We start from the raw sequence: 16,577 nt of genomic DNA on the forward strand, positions 1-16,577 counted from the left end.
ACTTGACTGGCCAAGTATTGATCCTGGTCCTACTTTAGATGTTCACTTTACAAGGCTAATAGTTCAGTAGGATGAGTTCCGTGCATGCACTCCTGTTTTCATATCTTCAAGCTCTCATGTAGTCAGGTGGGTCTTTGTGGTGTGTGAAAGCAAAATCATCCCAAACGTCCTGGTGAATACGCGGCAGGACCAGTATCACTACAGCATCACTTCATTAAAAGTGTAGGTCCTCAGTGGGGGATACAGTAAAAATAGCGCATACTGTAGCACACCAAGTCCTGAGGCAGAACGCCTTGTAGATGCAGATGACGTAGATCCAAAAGTGAAAAGAAAAGTCCAAGTTGGGTTTCAATATCCACTCAGGTCCATGTTAAACACTCCTGCAGCCACAGACTGAGCTGCTGCCGGGTACGCTGGTTCAACCATAAACACAGCTGCTGCTGCTGCTGCTGCTGCTACTAATGCTTGTACCACAATTGTTTTTGCTGGAGTACAAGTGCTTTTTTTGAGTGCTCTCTCTCTCTCCCTCTCTCTCTCTCTCTGGGTTCAGTATGTCAGTTATGCAATCTGCTTTGCTTTTCTCTCTGCCAGTCTCTCTGTCTGACTGTTGTCTCAGGGCTACACTTTTAGTAGTGTTGCCATCCCACACACATACTGTACTCCCTCTCTCTATCTCTTCCCACTTTTTTCTCACCTCTCCCTGCCTTCCCCCTCCCTCCCATTATCCCTCCTCTTTTCTCCACCACTCTCCTTTATCCCAAGGTCCCTCCTCTCATCTCCTCCTCTTCTCCCAACAGTTAGCCCCTCCCTCCCCCTCTCCCTCCATCTCTCTCTCTCTCCCCACCCAGGGGTGTCACAAGGGGAGGGGGGGGGGGGGAGTGGGACTGAGTTACTAGGGCCCAAGGTGCAGGGAGCCTTAATTATTTTATACTTTAGCTATTGAAAAATAGCAGATATACAAGCTCACAGCGTGGCACCGAGTGCCGCGCTGCGAGCTTGTAGATCTGGATTTGAAATATTCAAAGACTTTTTCAAAATTCTTCAAAAATAGCAGATCTACAAGCTCGCAGCGCAGCACTCGGTGCCGCTCTGTGAGCTTGTATATCTGCTATTTATCAATAGCGCAAAATAATGCGTTCCCTATCTAAATGGGTTAAACCCCCTTCCCCTATGAAGAACATTCATGTGGGGCCCGCAGTGAATCCTTGTACCCAGGGCCCAGAATTTGGTGCGACACCCCTGCTCCCCACCACCTCCAGTGGTGCTCCACCAGTCATGATGGGCTGTAATAGCGACCTCCACCTCTCCCTCCCTCCCCTCTATCATATCCTCTCCACCTCTCATCCCTCCTTCTCTTGTTGTCCCTTGGGCCACAGCTGAAGCGTTTGATTGATTTCAGACAGACTGCATAATGCATTCCTCATCTCCCCAACTCCTTTTGCATCTGTCACACACACACACACACACACACACACACACACACACACACACACACACACACACACACACACACACACACACACACACACACACACACACACACACACACACACACATACTGTATATACCTACCGGTATATCCACATATATAATAACATACAAATAACAAATTGAATGAAAATAGACAGCCTATAAATTACCGGAGGACAGTAGCAGAGACCAGAGAAGCTCTTCTTTTCTTTTATGTAAAGCGACTTTGGGTACTTAGAAAACGCTATATAAATCTGAACTATTATTATTATTATTATAAGATAGACAATCTAGCACTACGTACTGGTTAAAGATATGGATGATAATCATTGACCTATTAAAAGCCAATCACTGGAAAATACTGTAGCAATCTCACACTTTTGTCTGTGATGTGCATGAGATATGATATATACAGTAGATGATTGATAGTTATTAATCATTTAGTTTTGGACCTCCCGGAACAGTATGATTGAGGATATAGTCAATCCTGGGAAGAGCTGTCTCCGTTTCTCGTCCAGGCTGCATAAACACTGGAACGTCAGCCTATACATATGATTTTACGTCTGTTTTTTTGTTTTTGTTTTTGGGTATATTGCTATTGTTTTAGTTTTTAAATGTTGTTGACTGTATTCACCCTATGGACCCCCTGTGTGTCTGGAATAAAGTTTGAATTAGGATTAGATGCCAGCCATGTCCTAAAACCTGACTTCACCCACAGATGTCTCAAACCCTGACGAAGGCCCAGGGCTGTTTTGTTCCGCTGCTGTGTGTTACTAAAAGTACTGACGGTATTTGTGAGTGCCGACAGTTATTCCTGGGTCTGCACCCATCATACTCTTAAGACGTTTGAGTTCAGGATGCCAGTTTCCTTGTACACAGTATCTTGCTAGAACTACGTTTGTCAGGAGGGGAAAACAAAACAACCTAGCCTAGATTTGTATTGATTTGACAGCAGCATGGAGATCAACTGTGGTTCGCCAAGAGAGATATACTGTAGGCTAAATGAGAGGAATTAAAAAAGGCCATTTTCTTGTATGAAGTTAAGTGGGCAGGTGCTCGGTCGGACACCGGTTGGCTCTCATCTTCTTGTCTCTCTTTGTTTTTACCTTCTGTCTTCTGTGTGTATCTACATGTATGCATGTACTGTATATCTATGGTTCTATGGATGTATATCCAGTACACAGTAAAATCCCCAAAACATTTGAAACGTTTCATCCCTATCCACGTGGATCAGATTTGGATTTTCAGTGTTAAATATATTATTTGATTAATCAAACATATAGCTGCTGTCAGGCAGACAGACACCTTGTATTTCAACGTTTCTTTTTTTTTTCATAAATCAATATACCCTACAACTTGATCCTTCTCTACAATGTTACTCAAAAGCAGAGAAGAGTATAGATCTACAAGCTCGGGGCGCCTGGTGGCCTAGTGGACCAGGCGCATACCATATATGCATTGCCATTTCGGCATCAATGCCTGTCGGCGTCGCCGGTTCGATTCCCGATCCGGGCGTCCTTTGCCGCATGTCACTCCCTGTCTCTCCCCCATTTCCTGTCAGTCTACTGTCCTATCCAATAAAGGCAAAAAGCCCAAAAACAAATCTTAAAAAAAAAAAAAGATCTACAAGCTCAAAACTGCAATTTCTTATTTGAATCCTGAAAAGTAACGAGTTTTGGACATATGAGGTTTCCACCTGACAACAATGATATATTTATTATTGATATAATTGCTGAGATAATTCTATGATCACAGATTGGATATCAACTCAGATATAGGGATTAAAGTTCTTGAACTCTTGGGGCCAGTGGATTTTACTGTCTACTAGAAGCTTCAATCTGGCATCCTCCAGCAGCTGTGCTGGTGAGTCAGTGACACAGCATTACACATTTTTAAAACGCACGTGAAGTTGGCAGACGTAGTAGCTAAATCTGTCCTTTAAAAATAATCTTCTTAGCTACAACACAATTGAGCTAACAGTGACGTTATTATTATTTTTTTAAACAACAGAGTTGCCTTGTGGTCAGCTAGCATTCACTCTGAGACTAGGAGGTCGGGTACAAATACAATCCCCGGGCCGAGTCATAGCAAAATGCCTCCCTGCAGGGTTTGGATTGAGGGCAAGTCCCTGTGACATACAGTACCAACATCATGTCCAGGGGGTGCACTTGTAACAAGCTGCCTCATGCCAGGAAAGAGGCCCATAGGCTCCTGACCTATGGGCCACATTGCTCAAGGCTACTAAAGTACCATGCATAGTAGTACATAAGGACCGCAGGAATACACAAGAAACGGAGGGGGAGAGTGATTTAATCCGGTTGCTCCGTAGGTCCGTATGTAATTGTCTCTGTCCATACGGACAACACTCAACCTGACGGATTAAAACCGATAAAGACGTACGTACGCTTGAACTACCCGTGGCGAACTTTTGTCAACTGTGGCAGTAGTGAGAACAATTACTTATGACAGCGGTTCTGAAACTATGTGTCCCAACAAGAAATATAATTTAGCAAGAAACGGGAAAAAAGGAACGTCATTGCAATCACTGAAGCGGACGTCTGGACTCCTCACAGTCACAGCCTCAAACGGCTTTATTGGCATGAGAAAACATACACACAAACGCGCGCGCGCGTACACACTCACACCACCTGTTCTCCAACAGTGAGACGGGTGCAGTGCACTGTGTTTTGTTATAATTACTCAGTACGGGTGGTTAATCTGTACCTCGGTCCCTCGCGGAGTTGCATTTACCGCGATAACGTTGCCGACAGCAAACATCATGTCGGTCGTCGGGTCAAGAAATTCTGTGGTTCTACATATTTTGGCAAAAAAAACACCTCCATGTGGTGCGCGGCCCAAACGGGAGCAGAATTGGAGCGGATAGCGGGTCGGCTCGTAAATAACGTAGAGAGGAACTATGCATGTCGACAGATCTACCGTACGTACTCCCTCACCCAAAAACCTACACAAAATCACGCATACGTAACTATAAACGGCCCTTTACTGTGTGGTATTTATTCAGTTTGGGAAATCACAATCTCTATTTAGCTTGTTAGCTCAAGTTGGATGGCTGTGTTGCCATGTCTGCTTATTAAGCAACTTTGGGCTTGTTTTTCTGCTTGTAAATATTGGTAGTTTCGGTAGTTTTGGAGGCTTGTTTCTAACGTGTAGTTGCTAATTTTGGGCTTGCTTTGTGATGTTGTTTAAACCACAGTTTCTCACACATTTTCATGTCATGGACCCTTGTATGCCAGTGAGTTACCCGGTCCCGCATACAAGATTTGTGTTCTTAAAACTTTTCAAAAATATTCCACAGTTTCCACATTTCCTGTAGCTTGTAGCCCTTTAAGTAAATTATTAAAGGGCTTGCTTCTTTTGGGCTTGTTTTCATACACCTGGCTCTGGGCTGGCTGAGTCAACAGGGACTAGTTAATGTCCCAGTCTAACCTGATGTATTCCCAGGGAAACACAGATAATACTTGCAAACGGTTTTTAAGCTAATTGCCCCACAATATGAATACATTTTGATTGTTTTATTTGGCTGGTAACAGTGGTAAGTGGTAACAACATCACACCCAAGGGTGTGCTTTATCATCACAATTGGCACTTCAGCGATGCTTACAGAACTCAGCACAAGTTCCTGGCCGCATCCCCGTCGTGCCAATAATGACGGTAAAGGACACCCTCTCGTGTAATATTGCTTATTTCCTTCATGACCTCAGAATGACTGTGGCACCTCAGAATAGAGTGCAGTAAACTAATACTATATGTGTCTTTGACACAAGCTTCTTGGGGCGTTTATTGGCTTATTGGATGGATGGATCCCATTAGCTGTTGCCAAAGCAGCATCTGTCCTGGGGTTTTAATATTGATCGGCTGAATTACTGGTTGGTTTCCCAACACAATGTGAAAAATTAGATGTTTTATGTGTGATAATGCGTGCGCGTGTGTGAGTGTGCATAACATGATACCCATCACTGTTGGTCATGCATGAGCAGACAGACAGACAGACAGACAGACAGACAGACAGACAGACAGACAGACAGACAGACAGACAGACAGACAGACAGAGACAGAGAGACAAGAGCGATACAGATAGAGTGGGGTAGTAGAAAGCACAGACATCTGGATTTTTCTAGGAATTAAAGTTATACTATGTAACTTTTTTTATAAAACATATCTTAAAATTGTCCTAACTATTAAATCGCTAAAGTTTTAGAACCCCCACTCCGTTCATTTCAGCCCCAAAAGCCTTTTCTTTACAGTATATGTTTTCTACTTAGCCTTGACAGGGGCGGGATTTCCCGGCAAAATGACGCCATCTGCATCATCCGTATACGTTGTGTATACGTTGGCCAATCACATTGCAGATCATACACACATGATACACTACCGGCCAATCACAGCGCAGATCATACACTGCCGGGCTCTCTGGTGGGTTTAGGAAACACGCCTTCAGGAAGTACACTGCAGTGTTTACACTGGTCTAGGAGTCTAGCATGTAACTCCCCAACCGCTGCTCGTAGAGGGACACGGGAGACCTCATTGAAAGCGTCTCGGCGAGGCGAGGCGGACGCGGTGGTCTGACGGCCCGGTCCGCGGCGAAAAACGGCCGAAAAAAGCAGACGCGACCGCGGTTTGCTATACTGCTACAGACCACTAGTTGAGCAACTTACACAGTATAGCTTTAATTTAAAGGGATATTACACTTTTGGTAATTGTATTGTCTAATCAGGCTTTTAGGAACACCCTGAACAGTTTTTAATTGGCTTGATTCAATATTTAGATATTTGATGTGTGTGTGTGTGTGTGTGTGTGTGTGTGTGTGTGTGTGTGTGTGTGTGTGTGACACTAGGGTATTTTAACTTCTGTCAGTTTTTCCACATGATGTCAGTGGCTACTGTATGTGACAAATCTCTCTCTCATGCACACTCACACGCATGCATGCACACACGTGCATATACAATGTTGTGTATTATATGTACAGCGGAGATGTGACATTTTTTTACTGGTTAAATAAAGGTTAAATAAAACAAAAACACACACACACACACACACACACACACACACACACACACACACACACACACACACACACACACACACACACACACACACACACACAAACACACCCCAGATTTTCTTCACTCAGTATTGTTCTGTACGGAGGATGTGCCACGCTGTGAGAAAGAGAAAGGGTGAAAACAGAATACAGTGACACGTTCACAGGAACGCTGACACATCGCATGGTGTTGATAATAGGAGAGGGACATTCATGTTAAGCTGCTATCACTAGGAGGCCATTACTGCCCACTTTTTGGGGGGACATTTTCAGCCTTTACTGATAGGGAATAGTGGAGATAGACTGGATACAGGGAGAAGGAGATGGGGAGTGACACACAGCAAAGGTCATCGGGAACAGGACTCGAACCTGCAACACCCTGTCAGGCTGCACAGGATATGTGGTATGCGCCCTGGACCGCTAGGCCAGCGGGAGCCCCGGGAGTCTCTCTCCATTCCGACATGTCGCCACTCCGAAATTGACTTCTTATTGTCGGAGTGGCGACACTCCCATAGGGGTTAAGTTTAGGGTTAGGGTTAGAGATAGGGTTAGTGTCGGAATGGAGACATGTCGGAAAGGAGACATGTCGGAGTGGCGGGATGTAACCGGGAGCCCCAGCATTGCTGCATGTCTGGCTGACATCTCACAGTGGATGTCAGCTGAACCCAGACAAGACAGAGCTTCTCTTCTTCCCTGCTAAGTCCTGCCCCATGCAGGATCTCACTTTTACAATAGAAAACGTCCTGGTGACTTCGGTCCCAACTGCTAAAAACCTCGGTGTTGTCCTAGGCAGCAAGCTCTCATTCAATTGCATCAGTCACCCGATCCTGTAGGTTCACACTCTATAACATCCATAGAATCAGCCCTTCCTCACCCAGGAGTCAGCCCAGCTCCTCATCCAGACATCTGTCATATCAAAACTCGACTACTGTAACTCTCTCGTCACTGGCCTCCCGGCATGTGCACTTAAGCCCCTCCAGTTGATCCAGAATGCCGGAGCACGATTGGTCTTCAACCAACCAAAATGTTCACATGTCCCCCCCCCCCCCCCCCCCCCCCTTCAAAAGGCCTGTTGACAGAATACAATGGCAACCAAGTTTTTATTGGAAGATACAGGGACAACAACAACATACAGCATACAGCATATCCTGATGCAATATGGAGGCACTGACAGCTTGTATTTTTTTTCTTTATGTAATTACCTGTCCCAATTTTCTAGATAGATCGATAGATCGATAGATCGATAGACTTTATTATCCCACAAGAGAAAATCTGAGAGAAAATTCTATACACATGATCGTCGTAGAGGGAGCTAGGGCAGTGGTGGTGGGTGTCGTAACTGTCACAGTGACAAGAGACACCATTTAGCAATGTGTCAAAAGACAATGGTGGGGGTGTAGGGGGAGGGGGCGGGGGTGTAAGTTTGTTCATCTGTTCAGTGAACTCCGGGGGAGGAGGAAGAAAGGATGACTGGAGAGGAGGGTGGTCTGGATGGGGTGAATCCTCCTCACATGCAGTTGTTGGTGAGTGGGGTGGAGACTCCTTTTAATCTTGGCACTGATGAATCTCATGTTTAAAAAAGCTCTCTTCAGGCAGGGGCTGAGGTTGCCCACTTACAAGGTTTCTGCTTTGTTGTGATAAGTCTTCCTCTTGTTTTGATTCCTGCTGTACTTAGCAGAAGGAACAGATGGGTGCTGTGGGAAGTAAAATCGGTTGAAGATACCAAATGTCACTCCTGAGTCCTGACTTGTTAATACAAAGTCCATCTGCCCTGGGAAGATGTCTGTGATCCCAGAAAAAAAAGTTAAAATTGTCAGTTAAGTGCACTGCACAGTATGGACCGTGTTCGGTGATAATCTGCCGAATCTCTCATCAGCTCCTCTTCAGGCAGGTAGAGCGCCACTGATTGACTGTGTTCAATAGATCCATTAAATCTTGTTTCAGTACAGTACTGAACTGTTATTTGCAAGAATATTTCTGTCATGTCAGAGATCATATTCTTATATCCTTTAGGAAAGCCTTGACAGCTCAGCCCATGCCTACCAATGAGTTTTCAACAATAACCATAATATTCTTGTCACGCAAGCGTGCACGCACGCACGCACGCACACACACACACACACACACACACACACACGCTTCATATTTCAGTACAGATTAACTCAGCTTTCATGTACATTGCCTCTCTGCCCAGGAGATTTAAACACCTAGGTCATTCTGACACTCATTTGATGTTTGTATATGTCTGTACAGCATACACTCCTACTGGGTCATGAATGCATTCTGTCTGCTGTCTGGGTGGGAGGGTTTGAAATAACACAGACATAATGTACGGGTCATCACTGACGTGATGTAACTGTAAGTGTTTTGTGTGTGTGTGTGTGTGTGTGTGTGTGTGTGTGTGTGTGTGTGTGTGTGTGTGTGTGTGTGTGTGTGTGTGTGCATGTGTTCGGGTCCCACCCTTTTTTACAATACACTAATAAGACAAAATAAGACATAATAAAGCCATAATTAAGAAATAATGTGTTGGTAATTAGAACTTATGTTTTATTAGACAAGAACAAAGACAGAATAAGACAGAATAAAGCCACAATAAGGATGATGTTTTATTACCCCTTGAATGAAACGTAACATATCAGGGTCCCAACAAACTCTAATAAGTCCTATAAGACCAATCAGGGTCTTAACAAAGTCTACTTATTTAACATTAGGCTTCATTAGAAAATAATGTGCTCTAATTACAAACAAATTCGCACTCATTATCACAGAATTGTACTGTAAAAACTAATCAACGACAAGGTAATTAGAACTTATCATTTTTATTAGACAGAAACAAAGACAGAATAAAGCCATAATAAGGATGGTGTTATTAACCCTTGAATGAAACGTAACAAATCAGGGTCATAACAAACTCTTCTTATTTAACATTAGGCTTCATTACAAAATAATGTGCTCTAATTACAAACAAATTAGCACTCATTATCACAGAATTGTACTGTAAAAACTAATCAACGACAAGGTAATTAGAATTTATTAGACAGAAACAAGACAGAATAAGACAGAATAAGGATGATGTTATTACCACTCAAATGAAACGTAATAAATCAAGGTCCTAACAAACTCTTCTTATTTAACATTAGGCTTCATTACAAAATAATGTGCTCTAATTACAAACAAATTTCTTTTGATGAAGAATCTCTGGTGAGTGTGTCTTTCTTAACAAGGGTGCTAAGCTAACTGTTAGTATGCAGCTTCATGCTAACAGTTAGCTTAGCACCCTTGTTAAGAAAGGCACACAAAAGACAATTGACCAGTCGCTAAGCCCCTCCTAAAGCCGTCCTTGTCCAATGCCAAGTTAGCAACAGGTTACTAACGCAGCAGACTTGGCAAGCTGCCATGGCGGCGTGCATCGGTGTACCGAGTCAGGCTGCTAGATAGAGATGGGATTTATGGTTCTTTGAAGTGAACCGGATCTCTGAGATCCGTTCCTTTCAAAGAGCCGTTCAAAAGACTGGCTCATTTTAGTTACTGGTTACTTTGTATATTTTGATTATGATTGTAAATCTCTTCCACCCAAATAGGCCTATACATTTTGGCCATTGGATACATTTCTGGCATTTGAAAATAGGTGATCTACAAGCTCACAATGTGTCACGTTGCGATGCATTGTGAGCTTGTAGATTGGCTATTTGCAAATGATTTTTCTACATTTTACTCATTGGAAAACAGGACATTCTGCATAATGAGTACGTTCTAATATTGGTACTTTAAGTACATTTTGATACCAATACTATTTTACTTTTACTCTAGTACATTAATAACATTCCAAACTTGATTGCAGTATTGATATGTTTACCTAAGTAAAGAAATGTAGTACTTTTCCCACCACTGTTCATTAGAAAGGAACGGCTCCCTACTGTGAACCGAATCATATCGTTCATTTCAAAGAGCCGTTCAAAAGACTCGATTCGTTCGCGAACGTCCCACCCACTCGCTTCCGTGTCACAAACACTGAAACAAAAACAGAACGGATTGCACTGACCTACACAAACCCACGGGAATAATTTAGGAGCACTTCATGAGAAAATATAACTGGTAACACTTGTGTACTGTATGTTAATCTGACTTTAGTATAGGCTATTGTTTTCTTCCTGGACGTGCGTTTGTTCCAGGTTAGTCTGCAGCTGGGTGCTATTGCTGCACGCCGCCATGGCAGCTTGCCAAGGCACCCGCCTTAGTAACCTGTCGCTAAACGTGGCATTGGGCAACCACGGGTTTAGGAGGGGCATAGCGACTGGTCAATTACACTCACCAGAGATTATTCATCAAAAGAAAAGGAAACGGTACTCTCAGGTCATCTGGCAGCATACAGTAACATAGAAAATCATTTACTCAATGTCTGTAAGGTTAATCACATTTAGTTGCCTCAGAATCAGCTTTTAAAGCTTTGGAACATGTGTCAAAACACTCTCTTAGAAAAACATATGGAGCTGCTCTGCTCTGCTGCTGGCTTCCTCCTCTCTTCTTCTGCAGCAGGCAGGGAACAATGTGCTCAGGAGCTCCCCCTGGTGGAGAGTTCGGCCATTGTTCATATAATAACATCATCCTAATTTGGTCTTATTCTGTCTTGTTTCTGTCTAATAAATTCTAATTACCTTGTTGTTGATTAGTTTTTACAGTACAATTCTGTGATAATGAGTGCTAATTTGTTTGTAATTAGAGCACATTATTTTGTAATGAAGCCTAATGTTAAATAAGAAGAGTTTGTTAGGACCTTTCATTTGAGTGGTAATAACATCATCCTTATTCTGTCTTGTTTCTGTCTAATAAATTCTAATTACCTTGTCGTTGATTAGTTTTTACAGTACAATTCTGTGATAATGAGTGCTAATTTGTTTGTAATTAGAGCACATTATTTTGTAATGAAGCCTAATGTTAAATAAGAAGAGTTTGTTATGACCCTGATTTGTTACGTTTCATTCAAGGGTTAATAACACCATCCTTATTATGGCTTTATTCTGTCTTTGTTTCTGTCTAATAAAAATGATAAGTTCTAATTACCTTGTCGTTGATTAGTTTTTACAGTACAATTCTGTGATAATGAGTGCTAATTTGTTTGTAATTAGAGCACATTATTTTCTAATGAAGCCTAATGTTAAATAAGTAGACTTTGTTAGGACCCTGATTGGTCTTATAGGACTTATTAGAGTTTGTTGGGACCCTGATATGTTACGTTTCATTCAAGGGGTAATAAAACATCATCCTTATTGTGGCTTTATTCTGTCTTATTCTGTCTTTGTTCTTGTCTAATAAAACATTATAAGTTCTAATTACCAACACATTATTTCTTAATTATGGCTTTATTATGTCTTATTTTGTCTTATTAGTGTACTGTAAAAAAGGGTGGGACCTGTGTTCGTGTGAGAGAGAAAGTGCGTTTGAGAGATAGAGAGAAATGAAATGTAATCTTTGGAAAAAAAGATTGTCTATTTTCTCAATTCAAATAAAAAATGGGTGTACAAATCCATGTGTAAACTCTCAGGAATAAATTACCCGTAAGACTCCCTAATCGGGAGATAAGCGCGACCGTCAGGTCGCATGTATGTTGTCTGCAAAAAGCAACCTCATGGTGGCGCTAGAAGAGGGGCATGTGAGAAATCAGGGGCAGAGGTTGTGGTTTGCCAGCCAGGGAGTGTGTGTGCAAAGTTTGGCATAGATAGGGGCAACGGTGCCGGAGATAAGAGTAGGGCCAAAAGTGTGACGTGACATGATGGACAGACGGAGGGACAGACAGACAGACAGACAGACAGACAGACAGACAGACAGACAGACAGACAGACAGACAGACAGACAGACAGACAGACAGACAGACAGACAGACAGACGGTGGAGGTTTTCATAGTAACTAAAAAGTGTAAATTGGGGTCCCAGAGATAAAATTCCATTACATTCAATTCAGATACAATTCAATTATTATTAAAGTGTCAAATCACAACAATTTGTCATTTTGAGACAGAATGTGCCTAACCTTGCAATATATTACGCAGGTGGAAAAAAGCAGATCCTATGAAATGGGGGGGGTCTGGGGTCTAATGCAAATCAAACTGGTGGTCTTAACAAGGTTTAGAATCCCTGCAGTAGAGCTCTGCTTATGAGCAAAGTCAAGAAACTGCACATGGCTTAAACTGACTGGGTCACTCATCACTTTATGACTCATCATCAGTCAATAGCACACATTTACAAGCACACCAATCATGACTCACACATCATATTGACAAGTACTTAAATGGCATACTCAACCCCCGTTAACTTGCCATCACGCTGTTGTTCTACAGTATGTGTCATAATTTCTTTCTGCATTATTCACATTATTCCTCCCCTAGGCCACTTGCTTACAGTCGTCTGTTTTTATTTGCCATCAGGGGATTATGTTACTCCTAATCAAAGTCTATGCACACATGCCACATACATTAGGAGCGTAAAACTATAAAAGCAGATGTAATCGGCCAAAAACAAACCCATTCCAATAATAACTGTGAGTTGTATGCTGACTGAACTGCTGTTATGATGACTGCTGTTATAACTCAAACTCCCCAAAAGTGTCAGCCAACATCCCAGGTACTTGAAGTAGTTCTCAATCTGGAGGGGGAAACAAAGCGTATTAACTAATGATTAACAGCAGCACATTCAGCAGGCTAGCCACTTAACTGTTGTACAGTATGTCTGTAATCGGTCATTATTAATGACAATAAGTGCCTCTGACAAGCATTATTGGTGGTTCTGTAAACTAAGGTAGACTATTATTTTCTAAACCTGTATTTACCCAGGGGGAGCTAAATGAGCATGGATGCTGCACGGGTGCAATGCCCTGCATCTTATATGCACATTCACAGCTGGATGCTCTCCAGTATAGCAGCAGTCTTCTACTGCTGGCCAATATACAGCTTCAGTGAAGCAGTTGGGGGTTAAGTGCTTTGGTCAATGACACGTTAATGGTGGTTATTCATGAGTGTTTCTCATTTATTTTACCTGGACAGATTTTCCAAGCTGAGGATTAAACCAGTGACTCTCCACTTTATACGAGCACACTCCACTAAATCTCAAGGTGTGCATGGTTCTGGCTTCTGGGCTCTGTTTTTATTGTTGTACATAATTCTCACTCCAGTCACTCACAAAGGCAGTGAGGTAGAGCGGCCGTCTGGAAACCTTAGAGGTACACTAAGTCAGGGGTTCCCAAACTTTTTTGTCTCAGGGCACCACATAAATATTTTTCTTAATCCGAGGCACCCCTACATTATAATGTTCACTCACACTTATATTTATAGCATATCGTCGTTGTCGGGTCACGGGTGGAAACCTTGTATGTTCAAAACCATTTGTTTTGTATTCATCGTCTATAATGCGAGGCGTGCTTGTAGATCGGCTTGTAGATCGGCTTGTAGATCGGCTGTAGATCGGCTGTACATCGGCTGTAGATCGGCTAGTTTTGTGTGACAGTCTTGTATGATGAAGCAGGGCTTTGCTTTACCAAAAGACGTACACATTTGAAACTTGGAGATACAAGGTTTCTGCCTGACAGTGATGATATTTTAGTGATTATGTTGTGAGGAAAACGTTGAGATAATAGCCGTTTTGGTTAGAACTGACTGAAAATAACAAATTATCTCGCGGCACCCCTGGACTGCCGTCACGGCACCCCAGGGTGCCCCGTCACCCACTTTGAAAACCCCTGCACTAGGTAACTTTAAGAAATGTTTTTATATAAGTATAAGTATAAGTATAAGTATATACATTTTTTAGCAGTCATTTACCTTTACCTTTAACTTTGTTACAACAATCAAGTGAACAGTACACTTGATTCATAAAAAGCAACCTAAAATCTTATTCAGGGAATGAACATCCACAAGACTGTAGTTACCAGAGTGGAGTCTGCAAGCGAAACCTGCGTCTTCTAATGACTGACACGGCTGAGGGACTTAATGTGACACCGGTATAAAAATATCAGGGATTTTGGTCAGGATCCAGTGAGAAGCCTCAAGCTTCCATATGTGACATCCTAATTATAGATAATAATGGACTGCCCAATCAACACTCACCACGCGCGCGCGCACGCACGCACGCACGCACGCACGCACGCACGCACGCACGCACGCACGCGCACACACACACACACACACACACACACACAGACACACACACACACACACACACACACACACACACACACACACACACACACACACACACACACACACACACACACACACAATTTTGTCAGGGACAGGAGCAGTGTGTGAAACAGTCACCTGCACTGTTTCCACAATAACCTCATTATCTTTGACCTTGTCCCCTCTGCCTCTGAGAGCGAGAACGAGTGACACAGACAGAGAGAAAGAACAGAGATGATGGAACGTAATCAATCCAGTGATTAAGTGCAGTACAACATTATTAATTCCCACACTAGTTCAAGGAGGAGGAGTTGGAGGAGACGATGATGAAGAAGAAAGCCAAAATGTCAAAGACCAAATTTGGTAAATCAAAGCCCCATTGACTTCGATTATGAAAATAAATGAAGTTAAATATTAGTGCAGTATTAGTGCAGTGAGAGTGTGCAGTCTGTGCACAAGACATTTGTTGCTGATTGGTTCAGCAGTTTGCAAGATTAGCTCTGGACAGTCACACAGACAATAGGGACTTTAAGCTTGGACGGTTTTCAGGACGGCTCCGCTAGGTGGAAGTACAGCGATCGCCGTAGCAGTCAAAATCGTTAAGCAAACAGCCGTCGGCGACGGGTTACCACCCCTTTTACTGAACTCTTTGGTTCCCATTGACGAAAAAAAGAGGTTTGATGGATTATATTTGGATTAGTCTCGCGTAGCCAGACAACTATTCCACAATCTCCGAATGCTATAAAGAGTCTGGAACTACAACTCCTGAACGGTGAGTAATGGAAGCAGCAAGCTAAATATGCTTAGATGATGTTTATTTATACTAGGATAATGTGCGCGGTGTTAAAAAGGAAACGGAAGTGAGGAGGCGGCTTCACTTCCGCTTTAACCGCCGGGTACTCATCATAAGAGTTTCCGACTCCCAGACTGTATGACGGGAGCATTTGCAAATCACAACAGTGAAGTCAACAGTCTGGCAACGCAAGACTATATTTGGATAGACAAGTGCAGTACCCATTGTAAGCAGGTACCACAGTATATGCTGTGATGCCCGTACCTGGTCCATTGGTGCATTTATTTGCTACTTTGCATTGACTTTGCATGTTGGCATGAGAAAACCGCTCATCTGGCCCACTTCACATTCAACACTGCACTCCCTTGGGGTGTCAGCAATACGCAGGCCATGAGATATGCGATGATCACATGCACACACACACTCAGATTTGTGTACTGCATACACCACAGTATTCAAGGAAATGCTACAATTTCTTTGTTGGTATCGTGCTACTCCACTCATTGCTGTGAATGCTTGCAGCATTCAGCCTGCACCTTAACTCACTGAGACAGCAGCACAGTGCTATCATAATGGTTTCTTTCCCTGGATATCAACCATGTCATCAAAAATGCTGCTAGATGCAACAGATTAACTACGTGGTCACCTAGGTTTGCCCTCCCATTAATCACATACACCCACCACTGTGCCCTACAGTAGAAATAGCCTGCTGAAAGTACCCCTCTCTCTGCCCTATAATAAAAATATCCTGCTTCAACACACTGTCCTACAACAAATATACTGTACACCCAGGGGGAAGTGGGTCTCCTTGGCTCCTCTGCATTTGTTTCACTCACACCCAGTGATGTGATGCTGAAATTAAAATAAAATAACTTGTTTGGCAGTCAGTACTATATATTTCCATCAGTGACAGTCCACTGTTAGGTATACGTAGGCCAGCAGAGCACTGTGTAAAATGAACAGAACATGGAACTACCGGCACCACTGGGATGGTTCCATTCTGTCACACTCACACCCTCATAATCTAATGACCACTCACACCCGTTCCCAGTTCACCTCCATAGTGTAGATTAATTTTCGTCCCC

Source organism: Nannobrachium achirus, assembly GCF_963921795.1.
Source record: "Nannobrachium achirus genome assembly, chromosome: 5".
Taxonomy (NCBI): domain Eukaryota; kingdom Metazoa; phylum Chordata; class Actinopteri; order Myctophiformes; family Myctophidae; genus Nannobrachium; species Nannobrachium achirus.